A 23832-nucleotide genomic window follows, 5' to 3' on the forward strand; every position below is an offset into this window, starting at 1 on the left:
CAAAGCACATATCATGTAGAGTGAATATTGTTTGAATATAGTGAATAGTGTCTGTATTTGTTAAAAATGTAGTATGATTTTGGAGTGGAGGAGAACTACAATATCTCTTTACTTCTAATTTCTAAAATGTTGACATTGAACTCTTTTAAAGATCACCATCTTTTGAAATAGTAATATTCATTGAGCAAAAGAATGAATCTGTAAACAAGAAACATATGCTTTTCCATATCTTTTATTTTCAATGTAAAAGTATTATAAAGTGAACTGTTTGAGCTGAAAAAAAAACTTCAAATCAAAATGAATTTGCAAACAAACATTGACATGAAGGTGATTCTATTAGAATAACAACAAGGATGAAAGTAAGTTCAAACAGAACACCATTATGATTTTACTTTTACTTAAAGACTGCGTTTGCTAACACCCAGAAACATGCACAGTAGCAGCAAAATCTTTCAAACATATTCAAATGAAGAGTGACAAATACTAAAAAACAGCTAAAACCTAAAAACAAGAGTGCGTCAGGGAGGAGAACAAGGCAGAATTGTTTTCTTCATCTTTACAGATCAGCTTTATATTGTGCTTTCATATGCACTTACCCAGTTTTTAAAAACTGAACATGCCCTGCGTGGTCACCATTCACTATAGAATTGTTGGTGTTAGCAGACAGAATGCATGAGCATTGGGCCCATTTGGATTCAGCGCATGCTGTGATACTTTCCTGCTGTCCATATCAGGGTAAAAACAAGGGCTGCAGACGCAGGAAACCAAATTCTAGATTAGAGTGGTGCTGGAAAAGCACAGCAGGTCAGGCAGCATCCGAGGAGCAGGAAAATCGATGTTTCGGGCAAAAGCCTTTCATCAGGAATAGAGGCAGGGTGCCTGCAGGGTGGAGAGAGAAATGGAGTCATTTATCTCTCCACCCTGCAGGCACTCTGCCTCTTTTCCTGATGAAGGGCTTTTGCCCGAAACGTCGATTTTCCTGTTCCTCGGATGCTGCCTGACCTGCTGTTTTTTTCCAACACTACTCTAATCTAGGATGCTGTCCTTATCAGTCCAAGTATCTATAAAAACTTAGAAACTCACATAGGCAATCAGAGTCACTACCCCTACCCCTCATCTGGTGCTGAACTCATCATCGGTGCCTTTGTTATATCATTTTTGACCACGCCAGTGCACTCCTGGTTAGCCTGCAACAAGCACCTTCCATAACCTGAGCTCATCCAAAATATCCGAACATGCACCAAGTCCCATTCACACATCATCACTGTGTTTGCTGATCTACTTTGGGTCCCAGTTAATAAACAATATAATTTGAAAATTCTCACCCTTGTTTACACATTCCTGCATCCTCATCTCTCCTGATCTGCACCAGCCACCCAATACTCTGAGATTTTGATGTTTCTGCAATTCTGGTGTCTTGAGTAGCCCTGATTTTGATCGCTCCATCACTGGCAGCTGTGCTTTCGGCTGCCATGCTCCTAAGTTTTGGAGTTTCAACCTTACACATCTGTCTCTCTTCCTCTTTCCTTTTCTTTCTTGCTCTTGAAAAGAAACATTTGTTAGATGGTATACATTGTTCTTACAATGTGCGAGAGGTAGATGGGGGAAATGTATATAGAGACAGATGGGATGCTGATCAAGTGGGTTGCTTTATTTTGGATATTATAGAGATACTTGAGTGTTGTTGGAGCAGCAGTCATCCAGGCAGGTACAGAGAACTCTCTATCAAACTCCTGACTTTTGTCTTGTAGTTGGTGGACAGACTTGAAGGAGTCAGGGGTTGAGTTACTGAGTGCCAAATTCCCAGTTTTTGATCAGCTCTTGTAGCCTCAGTACAGACCAGTTAAGTTTCTAGTCAGTGACAACTAGTAATATTGTTAACTGTGAATGAGAGCTGGTAGGATTCTTCCTTCACTACCTGGCACTTAGGTGAAGTGATCATTACTGGCTACTTAATTGTCTGTGCCTGAATGTTGTATTCTGATTCCTAGTGACTTAGTTTTGAGAAGTTCCTTGATGTTGCACTCTGTCAAATGCGGCCTTGATATCAGGGGCACCTGACTTCAAAAGTCCAGCATTTCTGTCCAAAGTTCGACTAAAGCTGAAAATGAGTCTGAGTTTGGGTAGCCCTGATAGAATCCTATATATCATATAATTCAAAGGACTCAGTACCAATCCCTGCATAACCACAATCAAAACAGATCTTGTTAAATTGCAGACATTCTCTGGTAATTCATTAATTATCTCTGGACATCTGTAAAATTGGAATACAAAATAAAATGAGTGTAAATGAAAATATCTTAAGCACGCTGACAATGATGAAATGTTCTATTATTTACATGAATGTTCTTTGGAACAAGGTCTGGAGTTTGTCATCTACTTGCCAGGAAAACAATATCTGACTGTAATGAGACATAACTTATATCTTGATTAACAACAAATGTCCGTTTAGCAAACATCAATAACAGCTGTCAAACACAGAAGGTCATATGAAATTATTTTGATGCAAATAGTTTTGCTCTACTGTATAATCCAATTAGTAGCTTTCAAGAAAGAGGATAATGTCATTACTTGCTGGTAGAGTGAGCTGGTATTCTGATGTTGTCACAAGAAGTAAAGATTTTTAAAAATTTGCATAATTCCCCAATTTACCTGACCTTGAACTCAGATTGACAGAAAGCATTGACCAGGATACTCTACTTAACAAAAACTATTATTTATTACAAGTAAAATAGACGCCATAGGTAAACAGTTATGAACAGTTGACATATAACTCTCTACATTAAAATCTAATGTCCTTATAAACTCCACTTTCTTTACACACACACACACACACACACACACACACACAAGAATATATGAGTGTCATGGAAGGATGGAATGGGAAAGCAGTTTAGTGGTCATTGTTCACAGGATCTCGAGATATTTCTTGTCATGATCAAAATGCTGTTTGGTCTTCCTTCTTCTGGATGCTTCCATTGGTTTGCAAGAGGCACTGGTTGGCTGGTTCATTTATAAAAGTTCTCTTACTTATTGACTGGAAAACAAAGCTTACAGCATTTCCTGAAGGAAAGACAAATTGGTTTTCTTCAGGCTTAAAGTGGCTTTTACTGCAGAGAACAGAGAGAGCTCCTGAAGGAGGTCTGGTGGCCTTTCTGTATCTTGTTCATGATCCCAAGTTGTTCAGCTACTTGAGAATGAACCAAATAATTATTAACAAGTGATCAACATTGTCACTGAAAACTGGTCACGTTTACAAACCAATTTGCTATTTGTTGTCAATCAAGCTTCATTTCACATAACCCATCAACTCCAGCTGATCTACAACCACTACTGTAATCCACAATTGTGCATACATTTCTCATAATGGGTATCAAGTTACTTGCTTTCAAACCTTGCAATAATCCTCGCAATCCTTTTTTTTAAAACGCAAGTTCTCTTCTCATTTCAGTCAACAATTTTAAAAATGTACATAAGTAAAAAATTACAAAGGTTTACAACATTAGTGCATTACTTTAATTAAGCCATGACATTTATGAATTATTTAACAATATATTATCAATATTTCATTCCTTATCTATAATTAGTGAATTCCCTGAGGCACTGTTTTCAGTGCATTTCTAACTGAATAAGAAATTTTAATGAAGTGTTGCAGACCTTCGTTTGATATTTGAATTCAAGATTTACTGTGCACATTTGACAGAGACTGTAAACCATTGGCCTTAAAACTAACTACGTTTTTCAATAATATTTATCAATTAAGCATTCATTAGAGCACATACACATACATTCAGATTTCCAGCATCTGCAATATTTCATTTTTACTAAAATCTGAAAGTTTTCATGAAGTTTAAGGATGAACATAATGGAATGCAGTCACATGAGATGCAAAGATTGGGAGAATCAGAAAGGAGGGTATATGAAATATAGGGCTAGAGGAAGAGACAAGTGTGACATTTGAAGACACTAAGAAGAAAGTACAAGGCTCCCATAGGGAAGCAAAAATGAATGCTAGAGTATTGCAATATTTTGAGGCCCAGAGGTATGGCAAAACTGGGCAGAGTGCACTGAGAACAAAAAATTGTTGGAGAAACTCAGCAGGTCTGACCAAGCTTTGTGGTTAAGAAGTAGAGTCAACATTTTGAGTCCAGCAAACCTTCTTCAGAAATGAACAAATAGGGTTGGGTATTGCAGTGGTCGGATAATGGGTTTAGTGAGTGGGAACACTGGAAAAAGGAGGGTTACTGGATATGGGCACCGTCAAGATGTAGATTTGAGGTTGGTATTTACAAAATCATGGTGAAAGGGTTTTCTCAGGAGCAAGGTTAGCTGTGGGATAAAAAGCATGAGCCTTTGGTGTGAAGGGACTGGAGGACAGCAGAAAGTGCACAGTCTAGTGAGCGTTGACAGGATCTGGCTGGGTAATTAAAGAGAGGGGTTCATGGGGTGGCTGGGGGAGTGGAATTGTGCATTAGTGGTGATGCAGGGTCAGATGCATTGTGCATACTTCCTTGAAAGGTTTACCTAACTCTGATTTAGGAAGATCTATATGATTTCACATCGATCTGATTGCTGTCTCCACTCCCCACTTTCAACTGACCTACAATCCTAACACATGCCATCTGTTATTACCTCCCAAAAACCTTATCCTCATTACTGAATGTCCCTCTATAGCTGGGTTTCCCAATTCCTTGCCATTATCCTTTATTCCCAAGGCTCCCAAATTAATTTCTCCAAGGTCTTTTGCCAGCTGTTGCCCAAAACCAGTCTCCAGTGGTTTTGTTATTTTGGAAACACATTTAAGAAACAGGAAATTTGAATTGCTGATGGGTGCTTTTAAGTTGGGGTATGGTCTGGTACTCCAGGGGAAGGACAAAGCCAAAATGGAGTATTGTTGGAGGAAACAAAAATCACTTTTGGCTTCATAGGATACAGGAGTCATGAGATGTGATAGCCAGGAGAGGGCAGTCAGCATCAGGCCATAGGTCTCGATTTTAAACCAAAACAGCTGGAATGGTGGGCAATTTCATGATAGTACCATGTAACTTGAAGAAGCAATAATACTTTCAGAGGTAAGTAACGATTCCAGCACCACTGTTTGGAGGACAAGTTTAGAACAATATGTACTTGTGAATCCACATTATTAGAGGGCTGTGACTGCACAAGACAGGGTACAAAGGAGCATGTTTATCAGCATGTTGCCTGGGCTGGAGTGTTTAAATTATTCAGAGAGATTGGAAAGATTGAGGTTGCTTTTCCTGGAGCAGAGAAGACTGGGGAGAGGGGAGACACACTTGACAGAGATCTATAAAATTATGAGGTGCGCAGATAGGGTTGACAGGAAGAAACGTGTTCCATTGGTGGAAGTTTAGAGTGGATGCGATGAAAATCTTTTCACCCAGTGGGTGGTGAGAATTTGGAATTCTCTGCCTTTAACGGTGGTAAAAGCAGAAACCATCATAAAATTTAAGAAGTATTTAGATGTACACTTGCAATGCTAAGGCATACAAGCCTATGGGCCAAATGTTAGAAAATGGGATTAGATTCCTTACAGTGTGGAAACAGGCTCTTCGGCCCAACCAGTCCATACCAACTGTCCAAAGAGTAACCCACCCAGAACCATTTCTCTCCTAATACTAACAGGCAAATTAACATAGCCAATTCACTTGACCTGCACATCTTTGGACTGTGGGAGGAAACCAGAGCATCCGGAGGAAACCCACACAGACATGGGGAGAATGTGCAAACTCCACACAGTCACCTGAGGTTGGAATCGAACGTGGGACCCTCATGCTGTGAGGCAGCAGTGCTAACCACTGAGCCACCCTGGTTGTTTTTTCACCAGCACAAACCTGATGGGCTGAAAGGCTTTTTTTCTGAAGTGCAGACTTGTACAACTCCTTTATTCCATTCAATCAGCAGCATTTGAAGTGGCTGGGCAACTCTATGATTGCAATGGAAATTCATGCCATAAATGGACATGAGAGAAAACTGTTATAAGGAGGAAGTCACTATGGCACAGAAAGGTAATCCAATGTATGGCTTATCCCTGCTAAAATGTGGCAATTAAATTCTGTGCATATATATAGAAACCTGTAAATATGATACTGATGTATTGACAAATACATTATTCTACTTCCCATCCAATTTTTCAATCCCATTTAAATTTTGTTACTCATGTTTTTTTGGAACTTAATGTCACCAGTTTGCCTGACAGATTGTTCCTCCTGTTTGACATTGTCAGTGAGCTACTCAACCTTGAAGGTCATCCAGCCAGGTTTGGTACACTCCTTTATGAGTGGACTCTCACAAACATGTCATTTCTAGTACACAGGAGTTGATGACTATTGATCAGTCATGAGCATGACTAATTTTAATTGTTCATTCCCCAAGACGTCAAGGCAAGTTGCAGTGAATCTTCTGACATGTAGATGATATAAGCTTGCTCAGGATAGGTGTGGCTCTGTCTGAGCCTTCGAGATACATCTATCCATTGTCAAGTGGAGTGTTTTTTCCTGTGATCACCAAGAGAAAGTTATCACAGTCATACTGAAACACTACAAATATAAAATAACTCTGTTCTGACATATTTTCCCAGAATTATTCAAAATTTAATTTCTAATGCTAAACATAATCATTAAATATGAGTTTGAGTTTATAGGTTAATTGTGAATGTAATTAAGAATGAGTTTTGCATGCTAGAGGAAGCTTGTTTTGTCTTTATAAAATTCAACATGAAGAGACATAGAGTCCAAACTAGCACAGTCATGGATTTTTCAGATTTGGATACACTTTAGATATGACACCAGGCACTTCTTTGGTAATTTGTTACTAAAAACTAAACATTGCAGCTTTGATACTTGTTAACGAATTGCTTCCAAGTCTCTTGTTTTCTCCTTCGACTTTTTCTGCTATGTCACCACTAACGGTGCTTCTCATTTTGTAATTTCTCTTCATGTCTTGTCCTGCAATTCATCCTGTCCTTCTTTGGCATTGGATCCAAAAAACTGGTGCACGAATCTTCTTTCTACCTCCACCACATAGAAGAGATGATACATCAACGAGAAGATATTTTAGTTATCACTTCACAAGGTTTAATCAAAACATATGTCATAGTATGATAGTGAATTTTGATAAATATCTTCATGACTGAAGTCAGCGATATCTGGTTTACTGATGTGTAAAACGATTTGGCCCATTTCACAACTGGCTGTAACATATCCTTTCTATAACACTTGCAATGCTTTATTTGAATTGAGAAATTGAGGTGAAAGGCCAAGGCTGTGTATGCAAGACAGCACTGAGCTTGAAGTGTAGAACAGATCAACAACATGACGGTTTGCTTGGGATGTTATCTTCCAGGTGGATGTGCATGGTTCCCTGGCACCAATCAAAAAAAACACAGGGAGTTGGCCTAGACTCTACTCTATCACACTTGGGTAAATAGATCATATGTTTTTGATGTCTGAGGGTTATCAGTGTACATGTAACACCTGCATCTAAATTTTGAAAGAATATAAGTTTTGCAGCTAAAAGGAATGAATTAGAATGGAGGCAACTGGATGAGTCTTTGTTTCAAGAGGTTTTGGTGAGGAGGGATCTTATGTTTATTATTTCTGTATTTTCTGACTCAATGCAATGGCCATTGGTCAGTTGTGGCCTTTGTGCATATTTTCCTGTTCTCATTCAGTTAGTCCTGAGGTTTTCTAAAGTTGTCAAGTGTCTGCTTGGCTCCATTGTAGCACCCCTCCCTCTGAGTCAAAATGTTGTAGGTTCAAGCCCATCTCCAAAAACCTGTCCACGTCATGAATTTAACTTGGGCTGGGAGTTGGGTGCTCACTTATCGAGGATGACAGCAAACTATCCTTGTTGAGTAATGGGCCCTCAGCAAGAAATATAATGATAATGATGTATAATCATGTCAGTGTCACATGATTATATCGAGAGATCTGGAACAATGTGGAAAGTCAACCAACTTTCTTGAGAGAATATGTTCATTAACTAAACTGGAAATGCAGAGCATTTACAGAAAGTACGATGGACTCATGTAGTCGTAGTTGAAAGAGGAATTAGAGTGAAAAAGAGGAATTAGAGTGATATTCAATATTCACACAAAAAAAACTTGACCTTGGCTGTAAAGGCCTTGGGAGATTTTATCTCTGGGCCTCATCTGCACAACCCCAATAAATCTTCCACCTGAAACAGAAAGCAGCAGTTGGTCCATTGGCCAATGGGCAGGAGCCAAACCTCAGCTGGAAGCAGCTGCTGCTGGAATCTGATGAAATGGTCCCTGGCAGTCAGGCAAGTCAGCAGGAATTGTTTTGGGCTTCTGGGAAGGAAACTCGGGGCAGGGTACACCTCGATAGTCTTTATTAGACTCAAATGAACATTCCTGCTTATCATTTCACCACAGAGAAAATATAAACGGTTTGTCTTTATTGAGCTTAAACTGCTTCTTCTAGCCTCTTCCTGCACTGCTCACCTGCCAAAAAATGTCAAAATAATTTCCATGTTCTGGCCTCTGGTTGTACTCTTTTTTTGGGTCCTGAAGATATCATCTCAGCCCAATCTGTATATATCAGAAGGACCCTGTTTGGAGAAATGCAATTGAACTTAGTTGTGTAGGCATGGTCATGAAACCTCTAAGTTTGTGGTAAATGCCTTTGTGTGCAGACCGTGTCAACTGTTACAAGTCTATCACTTGATATCACATGGTTCTGAATTTTACTAAGAATCAGCTAAGTGTCAATCTTTGGAGTTTATGAAGCATTTGCCGAGTAGGTTTTCAAATGCAATTTTATGCTGTTGACCTCATTATGTATATACCATGTCTCTATGGTGCTGCATCCATACAGAGATATTTGCCATTGCTGGCACTTCCCAAGATTGCTGGTGGTAGCATCATATTTAAACACCAATATGTATGGTACCAACCAGAAGGTAGCCTATACTAGGCCTGTTTTTAACCTATAAGACTGGATTAATTACTGACCTCATATTGGAATTGCCCTTGGGTAGCAGCCACCATTGCATGATAGAATTTTATAAACAGTTTAAGGAGATGTGTGTGGGACCAGGACTATTATTCTGAATTAGTCAAGTGGCAATTAGGAGGGCATGAAAGCAGGGTTAGTGAAAGTGAACTGGCAATTTTGGTTAAAAGGTAGGTCAATAGAGATACAGTTACAAACTAGGTAGATATTCCACAGAAGATAAAATGGTAACATTCCATCTAAGGTACATGCCATCTGTAGTTGACTAAGAGAAGTCAAATATTGTATCAAATGCAAGAGAAGACTTAGAATTGTGCAAAATAGAATGGTAGGTCAGAAGATTGGACAGTGTATAAACATGCAGAGTTACTAGAAGATTAATAAGAAGAGAAAAAGAGAGTATAAAACAAGTGGCTAAAAACATAAAAACAGACAGGAAAGGATTCTTCAAGGATATTCTTTTTTTAAAAAAACAATTTATTAACCAAGCGTTGATCCAAAGGAAATGAATCTGGAGAATTAGTAATGGAGGATAAAGAGATCGCATTTAATCTGAACAGATATTTTGTGGCATTTTTCACGAGAGAAAGTTCAGGTCGCATTCAGGAAATAGCAGTAAATCACAAATTGAAAAGGAGGGATGAACTCAAGAAAATTTCAATTACCAGGGAAGTAGGACTCAATAAATCATTGGAACTGCAAACTGACAAATCCCATGATCATGATGGATTTAATACTAGGTTCTTAAAAGAAGAAACTAGTGAGATGGGTGGTATATTGGTTTAATTTTCCAAAACTTATTAGATTTAGGGAAAGTTCATTCAGATTGGAAATAGCTAATGCAAATCCTTTATTCAAAATTGAGGGATGCAGAAAGCAGGAATTCACAGGCCAGTTGGCTTACCATCTGTCTTATGGAAAATGTTAGACCCGGTTATTAAAGTCATCAAGACAGGAAAGTTGGAAAAGTTCAAGGTAACCAACATGGTTTTGTCAAAGGAAAATCATATTTAACTAACTATTGCAGTTCTTTGAAGAAGTAACTTATACTGTAGATAAAGGGAGTTGTTTGTATTTAACTTCCAAAAGACATTTGATAAAGTTCCAAAACAAAGAAAATAATAGCCTTACAGTATCAGGGGCAAATTGTTATGGATAGCAGATTGGCTGGTTAATAGGAAGCAAAGGGTTGCAATAAATGGGTTGTTTTCAGGTTGGTAGGATGTCATGGAGGTGAGCTACTGTGATTGGTTCTGGGACTTCAAACTCTTTACAATATGAAGGTGTGGTGGGTAAATTTGCTGATGACACAATGATAGGTAGAAAAGTGAGCTGTGAAGAGGGCACATTGAGCCTACAAATTGATATAGACAGGTTAAGTGAGTGGTAAAGATCTGGCAAATGGAATACAATTTGGGAAAATGGGAAATTGCTCATTTTAGAGTCAGAGAGAAGTACAGCGTGAAAACAGACCCTTCGGTCAACACATCCATGCCAACCAGATATCCCAACCTAATCTAGTCCCATTTGCCAGCACTTGGCCCATATCCCTCTAAACCCTTCCTATTCCCATAAAGCCAAAGTACAAAAAGTTCTGGGAGTGCTAGTCCAGGATTCTCTAAAGGTTGACTTGCAGGTTGAGTCCGTGGTTAAGAAAGCAAATGTGATGTTGTCATTTATCTCAAGAGGGTTGGAATATAAAAGCAGCAATGTGCTTTTGAGACTTTATAAAGCTCTAGTTAGGCCCCATTTAGAATACTGTCTCCAATTTTGGGTCCCACACCTCAGGTAGGACATACTGGCAGTGGAGAGTGTTCAGCAGAGATTCACACAGATGATCCCTGGAATGGTAGGCCTAACATATTATGAGCGGCTGAGGATCCTGGGATTGTATTCTTTCGAGTTTAGAAGGTTGAGGGGAGATCTAACAGAAACTTACAAGATAATGCATGGCTTATAAAGGGTGGATACTGGAAATTTGTTTCCGTTAGGCAGGGAGACTAGACCCGTGGGCACAGCCTTAGAATTTGAGGGGGTCAATTTTGAACAGATACGAGGGGACGTTTCTTCAGCCAGAGAGTGCTGGGCCCGTGGAATTCACTGCCACGGAGCACAGTGGAGGCTGGGATGTTAAGTGTCTTCAAGGCAGAGATTGATAAATTCTTGATCTCACAAGGAATTAAGGGCTATGGGAAGAGTGCGGTTAAGTGAAGTTGAAATGCCCATCAGCCATGATTAAATGGTGGAGAGGACTCAATGGGCTGAATGGCCTTACTTCCACTTGTATATCTTATGGTCTTATTCATGTACCCATCCAGATGCCTTTCAAATGTTGCAATTGTAACAACCTCCATTACTTCCTCTGGAAGCTCATACCATATACGCATTACCCTCTGCGTGAAAAGGTTGCCCATTAGGTCTCTTTTATATCTTTCTTCTCTCACCCTCAACTTATGCCCTCTTGTTCTGGACTCCCACACCACAGGGAAGAGACTTTGTCTATTAATCCTATCATGATTTTATAAACCTCGACACGGTCACCCCTCAGCCTCCGACGCTCCAGGGAAAACAGCCCCAAACTATTTAACCTCTCCCTATAGCTCAAATCCTCCAACCCTGGCAACATCCTTGTAAATCTTTTCTGAACCCTTTCAAGTTTCACATCTTTCCGATAGGAAGCAGTCCAGAATTGCACGCAATATTCCAAAAGTGGCCTCACCAACATCCTGTACAGCCGCAATATGACCTCCCAACTCCTGTACTCAATACTCTGACCAATAAAGGAAAGCATACCAAGCACCTTCTTCACCATCCTACCTACCTGTGACTCTACTTTCAAGGAGCTATGAACCTGCACTCCAAGGTCTCTTTGTTCATCATCATTCCCCAGGACATTACCACTAAATGTATAAGTCCTGCTCTGATTTGCTTTCCCAAAATGCAACACTTCACATTTATCTGATTAAACTCCATCTGCCATTCCGCAGCCTATTGGCCCATCTGGTCAAGATCCCATTGTAATCTGAGGTAACCTTCTTTACCTTCTACTACACTTTCAAGTTTGGTGTCATCTGCAAACTTACTAACTATACCTCCTATGGTCATATTCAAATAATTTATACAAATGACAAAAAGTAGTGGACCCAGCACCGATCCTTGTGGCAAACCACAGGCTTCCAGTCTGAAAAGCAACCCTCCACCATCACCCTCTGTCTTCTATCTTCGAGCCAGTTCTGTATCCAAATGGCTAGTTCTCCCTTTATTCCATGAGATCTAACCTTACTAACCATTCTCCCATGGGGAACCTTATTGAACACCTGACTGAAGTCCATATAGATCACATCTACCGCTCTGCACTCATCAATCCTCTTTGTTACTTCTTCAAAAAAGTAATTCAAGTTCGTGAGATTTCATTTCCCATGCACAAAGTCATGTTGACTATTCCTAATCAGTCCTTGCCTTTCCAAATACTTGTAAATCCTGTCCCTCAGGATTCCCTCCAACAACTTGCCCACCATCAACATCAGGCTCAGCAGTCTATAGTTCCCTGGTTTGTCCTTACCACCCTTCTTAAACAGTGGCACTACGTTTGCCAATCTCCAGTTTTCTGGCACTTTACCTGTGACTATCAATGCTACAAATATCTCAGCAAGGAGAGCCCAGCAATCACTTTCCTAGTTTCCCTGAGTTCTAGGTTACACCTGATCAGGTCTTGGGGATTTATCCTCCTTTATGCGTTTCAAGACATCCAGCACTACCTCCTCTGTAATATGGACATTTTTCAATATGTCACCATCTATTTCCCCACATTCTATATCTTCCACGTCCTTCTCCACAGTAAACACTAATGCAAAATACTCGTTTAATATCTACCCTATCTCCTGTGGCTCCACACAAAGGCTGCCTTGCTGATCTTTGAGGGGCCCTATTCTCTCCCTAGTTACCCTTTTGTCCTTAATGTATTTGTAAAAACCCTTTCACTTCTCTTTAACCCTATTTGCCAAAGCTATCTCATGTCCCCTTTTTGTTCTCCTTATCTCTCTCTTAAGTATACTCCTACTGCCTTTGTACTGTTCTAATGACTCACTCAATCTCTCCTGTCTATACCTGATATATGCTTCCTTCTTTTTCTTAACTAAACCCTCAATTTCTTTAGTCATCCAGCATTCTCTATACGTACCAGCCTTTCCTTTCACCCTTACAGGAATCTGCACTCTCTTTATCTCATTTCTGAAGGCTTCCCATTTTCCAGCCATTCCTTTACCTGCCAACATCTGTCCCCAATCAGCTTTTGAAAGTTCTTGCCTAATACCATCAAAATTAGCCTTACTCCAATTTAGAACTTCAACTGTTAGATCCAAGCAAATTATTTAAATGGTGAGAATTTGCAGAGCTCTGGGACATGGTTGTCCTGAAGCTTAGTAGACAGTTAGTATGCAGGTACAGCAAGTAATCAGGAAAGCTAATAGAATATTATGTTTTATTGCAAGGGGGAATTGAATACAAAAATAAGGAGGTTATGCTTCAGCTATACATAGCATTGGGTGAGACTGCATCTGAAGTACAGTACTGGTCAACATACTTACAAAATGATATTAAAGCATTGGAAATAGTTTACAGAAGTTTTATTAGGCTAATACCTAGAATGAGTGGAATGAGCTTAGAAGAGATAGTGGTGGCTGAATTGAAGCATAAGATTCTGAGGCGACTTGAATAGCTAGATGTTAAAAGACAGTTTATTCTTGTGGAAGAAGTGTTAAAAATAAGCAGTTACTTATTTCAGACAGAAATGAGAAAATATTTTACTAAGGGTTCTGAGCCTTTGGAATTCCTTTCCTCAAAAGTCAGTGAATTGCAGAATCTTTCAATATTTTTCAGGCAGAGATAGACAGATTCTTGATAGCAAGGGGATAAAAGATTACTGGGGGTAGACAGCAATGTCGAGTTAAGGCTAAAATCAGATCGGCCATGATCTTATTGAATGCTAGTGCAGGTTTGAAGGGCCGAGTGGCCTACTTTTGTTTACCTGACCATCTACTCATTCTAATGAGCCCACATGGGCACCAAGAGAAACAAAGGAACTTCTCAGTAATGTAATCATTCAGCAGTTGCAACACACAGGAATTACATTTGAACAGTGTCCTCCAAATATTGGCAAATGGAGGCCTCCAACAAAGAGGCCAGTGTATGCCACCTCATAGACATTACATATCACTGTCCAGATTCATATGTCTGTTTTCAAGCCTTTTGGCACGAATACAGTAGCAGGTTGTACTTGTGGCAGCAATAATGAGGTCCTCTCCACACATACGTAACAGTCCACAACACTGAAGAAAGGCAGTGTTGCATATCGGATAATGCTGTGAACATTTACTATTCCAAAGGGTGAAGTGAGCAGCCCTGCTCCATGTGCAGCTGTGGAAAGTTCTACTTTGGCAACTAAGTTGAATCTTTCCAGACCACATGCTTCAGTTATTAGAAGTGTTGATTTGTTTGAGGTGGAGGTGAGAATGCTATATGTTGCTGTCTACTGTATCTCCAATGCATCAACTGCCTTGACTGGGGCCAAAGAGAGAGAGGAGATGGCCCTCATGTCTCCATGTAGGTCACGTCTGGGGCTTTGTACCCGTGCAGAAGACAGGGCTTTGACCTTCAGAACCTCTGGGGCAAACAGCTGCAGCATTGTGATGATGAGGATGTTCTTCAGATGGCATCTTTAGCATCTAACAGCATCGACCAAAGCAAAGCAGGAAAATCTTTCTTATAAACCTCATTCAATGGAGTAGAGTTATGCGAAGCTATCTTTCATTGATTGTAAATGTTTCAATGCTGCGACATTAATGACCACCAGTTAGATTATGGAATGTCTGAAAGTACACTTTGTTCTTATGACGTTCCAATCAGTGTGATGAGTGACAATGACCTTCAATTCACAAGTGAAGATTTCAGCCGTGTCGTGAAGAAATTCAACACTACATATCATGTCCAGACTATCCCCTGTCAAATGGAAAGTCTGAGCTGGCAGTGAAAATCGCTAAATGGATCATGAAGAAATTATGCAAGTCAAGCACAGACTTGTAAAAGGCAATCCTCGAATGGAAAAATACACCTACTGAAGGCATGGAAAGTAGTCCAGTCCAAAAACTAATGTCATATCACAGCCAAGTTACTCTTCCAACAGCAAAAAAATCTCCTTCAGTCGTAAGTATTGCAGGTATGAGTAACAAAATGATAGAAATCAAATTTACTTCTGTAGAATTGACACATCATTGTCAGAGCTAAGCTCTCAGGCTGCAAACATACAATGCTCTTAACAAAAGTCACTTTGCATTACAATTTAGGACCTATGTTGAGCAATTGTCACCTTGGTCATAGGCAATGCAGGTGAATGAACAGATATCATCACTGCTGCAGATATTTGTACAATTAGAGAAACTGTACTTTAGACAGCTGTTCAGGAAGTTGTGAACTCACTAAATGCACAAAGTACAGAACAAACATCAGTCCTAGGGGTTCATTGTTCCCCAGCAATGGAAGTGGATCAGCAACATGCATTGCCATGGCAACAGCACTCGTCTCAAGAATGACACCACGCAGAAAAGGAATGTCAGCCGAGGAACAAGCAGATGCCTGAAGAACAGCCATTGACAACACGCATGTGTACCATGAGGAGACAGCACTATTTTAAGACGATGTGTGTAATTCATGTGCAGAGACTGGTGAAGCTAGAACTGCCTAGCATTAACACAATTTACTTAATGAGTGATAATGGTTTGTTGTGACCATGTAAATTGAGTAATCTGTGAAACTTGTAACTGCAAATAATATTGCTTATTTGTTTTTCAAGGAGGGATGTTTGGAGAAATGCAATTTTCCTTAGTGTACTAGCTGATTTGCTGCAGTCAGCTGACCTCTCCTTTTGTTGTAAGTAGCTTTGTGTGTACTCCATGTTAGCCATTAAAAATGCATCACTTAAACAGACCTTGACAGTGTATCAAAAGCAGAATTTGCTGGAGACCTCAGCAGGTTTGGCAGCATCTGTGGACAAAACTGTGGAGTTAGCATTTCTAATCCAGTGACTCTTCATCATAGAGTCATAGAGATGTACAGCATGGAAACAGACCCTACGGTCCAACTCATCCATGCCAACCAGTTTTCCTAAATTAATCAAGTCCCAATTGCCAGCACTTGGCCCATATCCCTCTAACCCCTTCCTATTCATTTACCCATCCAGATGCCTTTTAAATGTTATAATTGTACCAGCCCCCACCACTTCCACTGGCAGCTCATTCCATACATGTGCCATCCTTTGCATGGAAAAGATTGCCCATGAAGGTCCCCTTTAAATCTTTTGTCTCTCCCTCCTAAACCTATGTCCCCCAATCCAGGGAAAAAACCTTGCCTATTTACCATATCAACACGACTCATGATTTGATAAATGTTTATCAAATCACCCCTCAGCCCCTGATGCTTCAGAGAAAACAATGTTTTGTACAGCAGCAGCATGACCTCCCAACTCCTAATCTTAGTGCTCTGACCAATAAAGGAAAGCATACTAAACGTCCTCTTCACTATCCTATCAACCTGAGACTCCAGTCTCCAAAGTCTCTTTGTTTAGCAACACTCCCCAGGACCTTACCATGAAGTGTATAAGTCCTGCCCTGATTTGCCTTTCCAAGATGCAGCACCTCACATTTATCTAAATTAAACTCCATCTGCCATTCCTTGGCCTATTGGCCCACCTGATCGAGATCCCATTATACTCTGAAATAACCTTCTTTGCTGTGCACTACATCTCAAATTTTGGTGTCATCTCCAAACTTACTAATTATACCTCCTATGTTCATATCCAAATCATTTATATAAATGATGAAAAGTAGTGGACCAGCACGGATTGCTGGGGCACACCTCTGATTATAGGCCTCCATTCTGAAAAGCAACCTTCCACCACCACCCTCTGTCTTCTACCTTTCAGCCAGTTTGTATCCAAATAGCTGGTGCTCCGTATATTCCATGTGATCTAACCTTGCCAACCAGTCTACCATGAGGAACCGTGTTGAACTCCTTTTTGTACTCCAAATAGATCATGTCCACTGCTCTGCCCTCATCAATCCTCTTTATTACTTCTTCAAAAAACTCAAATTTGTGGAAAACATTTCCCATGCACAAAGCCATGTTGACTGTCCCCAATCAGTCCTTGCCTATCCAAATACATGTAAATCCTGCCCTTTAGGGTTCTATCCAACAATATGCCCAGGCTCACTGGTCCAAAATTTCCTGGTTTTTCATTAACAACTTTCTTAAAAAGCACCACCACGTTATCCAACCGCCAGTCTTCTGACATCTCACTGGTGACTATCAATGATACAATATCTCAACAAGAGGCCCAGCAATCACTTCTCTATCTTCCCACAGAGTTCTAATCAGGTTCTGGGGATTTAGCTACCTAAATGCATGGCCGTTCTCCACAGTAAACTCTGATGCAAAGTACACTATAGATCTCCCCAGTTGTCAGCAGGAAATTGAGAAACAAATTTGTAAGGAGATCTCGGGTATTTGTAAGAATAATAAAATGGCTATGGTAGGGGATTTTAACTTTCCAAACATAGACTAGGGCTGCCATATTGTTAAGGGTTGAGATGGAGAAGAATTTGTTAAGTATGTACAAGAAAATTTTCTGACTCAGTATGTGGATGTACCTACTAGAGAAGCTACAAAAGTCGACCTACTCTTGGGAAATAAGGCAGGGCAGGTGACTGAAGTGTCAATGGAGGAGCACTTTGGGGCCAGCGACCATAATTCTATTAGTTTTAAAATAGTGATGGAAAAGGATAGACAAGATCTAAAACGTGAAGTTCTAAATTAGAGGAGGGCTAATTTTTACACGACTAGGCAAGAACTTCCAAAAGTTGATTGGGTGTAGATGTTCCGCACATAAATGTACAGCTGGAAAATGGGAAGCCTTCAAAAATGAGATTATGAGAGTTCAGAGACAGTATATTCCTGTTAGGGTGAAAGGCATGGCTGGTCACTGTAGGGAATGCTAGATGATTAGAGAAATTAAGGTTTTGGTTAAGATAAAGAAGGAAGCATATGCCAGGGATAGACCACAGAGACTGAGTGAATCCTTAGAGTATAAAGGCAGTAGGAGTATCCTGATGAGGGAAATCAGGAGGGCAGTTAAGGAGAATCCAAAGGGATTTTATAAATATATTAAGGACAAAAGGGTAACTAGAGAGAGAATAGGGCCTGTCAAAGATTAGAAAGGCAGTTTATGTGCGGAACAATATGAGAAGGGGGAGATATTAAATGAGTAGTTTGCATCAGCATCAGCATCCAGATTACAGAGGAGGGCGTGCTGGATGTCTTGAAGCACATAAAAGTGGATAAATCCCCAGGACCTGATTAGGTGCACCCTAGAACTCTGTGGGAAGCTAGGGAAGACATTGCTGGGCCTCTTGCTGAGATATTTGTATCTTCGATAGTCACAGGTGAGGTGCTGGAAGACTGGAGGTTGGCAAACGTGGTGCCACTATTTAAGAAGGATGATAAGGACAAGCCAGGGAACTATAGACCAGTGAGCCTGACGTCGGTGGTGGGCACGTTGTTGGAGGGAATCCTGAGGAACAGGAGGTACATGTATTTGGAAAATTTGTAAATTTTGCAAATTTACCAGTCTCAGGTTGATATCTTTCCTCAGTATCTCCTTGGTCCCACCCCACACCTTACCAGTTTAAATCCTTCCGAATAGCTCGAGTAAATCTCTCTGGCAGTATATTTGTCCCCTTCCAATTCAGGTCCAATCCATCCTGCTTATACAGGTCACTTCTACTCTAGAAGAGATTCCAATCATCAAAAAATGTGAACCCTACTCCCCTGCACCAGCTCCTCAGCCACAAAATCATCTGCTCTATCCTCCTATTCCTCCCCTCACTAGCTTGTATTACTGGGAGTAATCCAAATACTACTACCCTCAAGGCTCCTCTTTATATTCCTGCCTAACTTTCTACATTCTCCCTTCATCCTTTTTCCTTTCTATGTTGTTAGTTTCAATGTGTGCAATGACTGTCTGCTGGTCCCTCTCCCCTTTGAGAACGTTCTGCACTCTCTCCGAGATATCCTTGATCCTACTACTAGGGAAGCAACACACCATTCTGATTCAGCTCACTGTCGGCCACAGAAATGTCTGTTTGTGTCTCTGACTAATTAGTCCCCTACCACAATTGATCGCTTGGAACTTTAGGTACCCTTCGTTGCATTAGAGCCAGTCTTGATATGAGAAATTAAGCTGTTTGTGCTACATTCCCCTGAGAATCCATCACCCCTTACATTATCCAAAATAGCATATTTGTTTGATTTAGTGATAGCCACAGGAGACTCCTGCCTCCTACCTGACTGTATCTGTAGTTTTTCTCCCTTCCTATAATTGCCAGCCATCACACCCCCTAGCTCCTGTAAATTTCTCAATGCCTCTAACTGCCACTCCAATCTGTGCAATCAGATCCATGCAATCTGATAGGATTCACAACTAACCACACTTACATAATCAGTTCTAGGCAAATGGGATGTGACTCCCACCATGGCAGATAGTGAAATTTGTATTCCATAAAAAGAAACATTTGGAATTAAAAGAGAAGCTAGTCTAAGGGTAATCGTGTAATCACTGTTGATTGTCATTTTGAAAGGTCATGTGATTTACTAATATCCTTTATGGGAAGGAAATCTGCAATTCTTAGCTGTCTGGATAAATGTAATTCTGGACCCACAGCAATGTAGTTGAGTTTTTAACTACTCTTTGGGCAATTAGTGCTGGGCAATAAATGTTGGCCAGCATTCAAAGTAAGAATATTTGCCAGCAATGCCCACATCCAAAGAATGAATTTTTTAAAATATCAAATGATATATTTTCTCATTAGTGATGCTATACAAGAGAAAATATAACTTTTTATTTCCTCTGATCTTACTGCACAGTAGTTAATGGCTTCTGCATCTGAAAGGTGATGGTAATATTTTATTTCTTTTTGGATATTGGTATAGGCTTACAATCATTCTAGAACTTGAAATTGTAATTCATCATAATGATTATTCCACCAAATAGAACAAAAATAAGCACAAGTAGCAACTCACCATATATTAGAACATTGAAATGTCTCAAAATTCATTGCTCATTGCTTATAAGTGGCTCTGTGACTGGAATGTTGCATGACTAGTTGAGAACCGCACTTAACACTATCTTACTTGTAAATCTGGAGCGGTGAAAAATATAAAAGTCACAGTCCTTGGCCTTGGATAGTTGCAATGAGTGGAAACTTTTCAAATATAAATTCTGACACTACTTATGAATAGAAATACACAAATGACTGTTAACTAATCAGCTTCAAAGTCTTGTCAGGGAGGTTATAGCTATATGGAAAGTGATACATTATTTAAAATGGACTCAGAAGATCTGTAGTAAAATGAAAATGAGTTAGAAATACCTGTCACCTCTGCTTAAGTTGCCAGTTCTTCACCAGTTGCACAAATTGCTGGCGTCTTTATCATAAATCACTTTGACAGAAATGTAGATAAGCACAACCTTCCACTCCTTTAGCAGGGCTGGATAAAATAAGACCTAGCCTCCAAACGACACCTTAAAAATCCAAAGCAAGGAAAGCTACAGATTACTACCAAATCAAACCCTAAACCATTTCATGCTTAGATTAAGTACTGCTATCCAGAGCTCTAAATACCAAATTTGTGATGAACTAAACCTGCACAGAGCAAGAAGTCCCAATGATCAGGAGTGGTGGACACAAGTAATTGAACAACTTGAATGGGGAGATGAATGGCATGTGTCATCAAAATCAGTTGTTTCATTACTCCATCAACCCCAGATTTCCACTGAGCAGATATTTGGAACAAATTTCCCTCCCTCTGCTTTACAGAAGCATTCTCTTGCCCTCACTCCCACGAGTAGAAAAGAAATTTGCAAAAAGTAGATAGCTATAAACAATACTTATTTATCATAAACCTCCAGAACTGTCTCCAACATAACCTCTCTCAGGCAGTGGACATATCTGCCACCCATCTTCACATACTTCCCATTCCACCCCCAATCTTCTCTCCCAATAAATATAAGTCCAGATCCCATGTCTTGCACCTTCAGTGGTCTCTGTTGACACATTGGAACTTAGGAAATAGGAGCAGGTTAGGCCATTTGGCTCATTGACCCTTCGTCGCCATTCAAGGAGAATAAGGCCAATTTTCTCCCCCTTAAAACTATTGATATCTAGAAATCTTGTGTTCTCTGTCTTGAATGTACTCAATGATTGATCCTCCTCAACCTTTTAGGGTTCAGAATTCCAAAGATCCCTTCTGTGAAGAAATTCCTCCTAATTTCAGTTTTGAATGGCCTGTCTTTTATTCTGAGACTGTGTTCCTTGGTTTAATCAAACGAACAAGGAAAAACTATCTTCTTGCATGTATTTTGTTAGTTGGTATAAGAACTTTGTATGCTTCAATGAAATTTCTCATTTATCTAAACTCTAGTGAATGTAGTCTCATCAATCTGTTCTCAGAGAATAATCCTGGCATTCCAGGAATCATTCTCGTCAATTGCTTTACACTTTCTTTACGGCAAGTATATCCATTATTAAGAGGTCGAGTTAGGGACTCCGCTCAGTCACCTTTCCTCCTCTTGCCACAGTCTGCGTGAATCCCCCTCCTCCGTGCTACTCTTTGCTCTTCCCCAATTACACCTTCCCTTTTCCCTTCCATTCTCCTCTGCTCTCTTTTTCCTTCCCTTTCCTCAACATCCTCCTGCTTTTCAGTCCATTTGACTGTTCCTGCTTAACCTAATTAACCTAAATTCATGGACTTTGTCTTGATTCCCAATGTGCAAGCCACAGCTGATCAATTAATGAATCTATAATTAGCATGTTGTAATTCAATTGAGCAATCCTGGAGTTAAATAATTGCCTGATAGTATAGAACATAAATGTTGTTAAAAGGAGATAAGAAATAGTCAACACTCTTTATCTTGCACTTATCAGCGCTATGATGCAAGAAACAGACTGGGAGAGACACCATTTTATCCACATGAGAGGTGGGGGCTGATTTGTTGGGCTATCAATTGTCATGGCGATCCAACAAGAACAGTTAACCACCAATCTTAATTCCAGGCAGGTGGTTTTTGATTGGTCAGAATGTTGCCAAGTAAATGTAAGTGAATGATGTCTCCATGACTGTGTTTTTATACATAAATTCTTTCTGCTGACAAACGGCATCTAATGTATGAATATGTTAATTAATATATGGAGCCTGAGCTTGCAAGCCTCAGATATGCACCATTTGATGTGATTGGAAATAATTTATTAAATAAATTAATAAATTTATGTTATGATTTACATAGGAAATCAATTTAAGATCCTGAGTCAAGCCCACAGTATGATATATTTGCATGTAATAAAAGCGAAATATATGAATACACAGGTCTATGATCACATCGGCAGGAAGACGTTGTACATATTTTACATGACTGTCACACAAAAAAAATCATGGAGACAGACAATTGCTGCTGCATTCCCAAGGCAACATCCTGACCAGAATATACCAGCGTGGTCTCAGAACTAAGACTGACATTTAACTCCTTGCACCATCTTCATGCCGATGATGATCCAACCATATCACCACTCCCTTCTCATTCTGTACATAATGGTTTTCTTTTCTCAGCTCTGGTATATCATTGTTTTGAGTGAAAGACCATAAGAAGAACTGTAACTTAATCATGGAACCCCCACAATGCAGAAAGAAGCTACACCTCCTCAAGTGATCCAGCAGACAGTTTTCAACCTTCCGATGAAAAAACCTCACTCCAGAGCTGTCTACGTATAGGCCTCTCCAAAAGCTCCGTAAACTTCTTACCTCCTGGATGTAGGTTTGCTCACTGAGCTGGAAGATTCACTTTCAGACGATTCATCACCATACCAGGTAACAGCTTCAGTGAGCCTCCAGATAAAGCACTGTTGGTGTAGCCCGCTTTCTATTTATTTGTTTTGATTTCCTTCATTTGGTGATGTAATTTCCTGTGGTGATGTCATTTTCTATGGTACATCATTTCCTGTTATTTTTCTCAAGGGGGTAGTAAATGGGATCCAAGCCAATGTGTTTGTTCATTGAGTTCCAATTGGAATGCCATGCTTCTAGGAATTCTCGTACGTGTCTCTGTTTGGCTTGTCCTAGGATGGATGTGTTGGCCCAGTCAAACTCACTCCCCACTCTCACGAGTATCCTGACATACAGATGAGGAAGAAAACCATTTTGACTGGGACAACACATCCATCCTGGGATAAGCCAAACAAAGACACACACAAGAATTCCTAGAAGCATGGCATTCCAACCAGAACTCTAACAACAAAGACATTGATTTGGATCCCATTTACCACCTCCAAAGAAAAAGAACAGGAAATGACATCACAACAGGAAATGACATCACCAACCCAAGGAAACCCAAAACATATAAATAAAAAGCGGTCTACACCACCAGTGCTTCATCCGGAGGCTCACTGAAAACGAACCTTCCAGCTCAGCAAGCAAACCTGTATGGTAAAAACAAAAAGCTCTTCCTGATGAAGAGCTTTTGCCCGAAACATTAATTTTCCCGCTCCTTGGATGCTGCCTGATCTGCTTTTCCAGCACCACTCTAATCCAAAGCAAACCTACATCCAAAATCTCAACCTGAGCTGCAAATTTTCTCAAAACTCGATAACCTCTTACCTCCTTTTAGCAATGTTTATATTCTGGTAATATTCAAAACAGGGAGAATGTATTACCTTTTAGTTAATGCATACTGTTACTATCT

The 23832-nt window shown here is 40.0% G+C and overlaps 1 long non-coding RNA gene across 1 annotated transcript; it reads right to left on the minus strand.

Annotated features, from left to right (window-relative positions):
* Window positions 1-6812: 6812 nt before the first annotated feature.
* Window positions 6813-20499, minus strand: LOC132830156 (uncharacterized). Its single transcript, XR_009646333.1, has 3 exons — window positions 20471-20499; window positions 8483-8589; window positions 6813-7027 (listed from the first exon to the last, which is right to left on the minus strand). It is a non-coding gene; the product is annotated as an uncharacterized LOC132830156 (long non-coding RNA).
* Window positions 20500-23832: the final 3333 nt, after the last annotated feature.

The sequence above is a fragment of the Hemiscyllium ocellatum genome, chromosome 30, assembly GCF_020745735.1.
Source record: "Hemiscyllium ocellatum isolate sHemOce1 chromosome 30, sHemOce1.pat.X.cur, whole genome shotgun sequence".
Taxonomy (NCBI): domain Eukaryota; kingdom Metazoa; phylum Chordata; class Chondrichthyes; order Orectolobiformes; family Hemiscylliidae; genus Hemiscyllium; species Hemiscyllium ocellatum.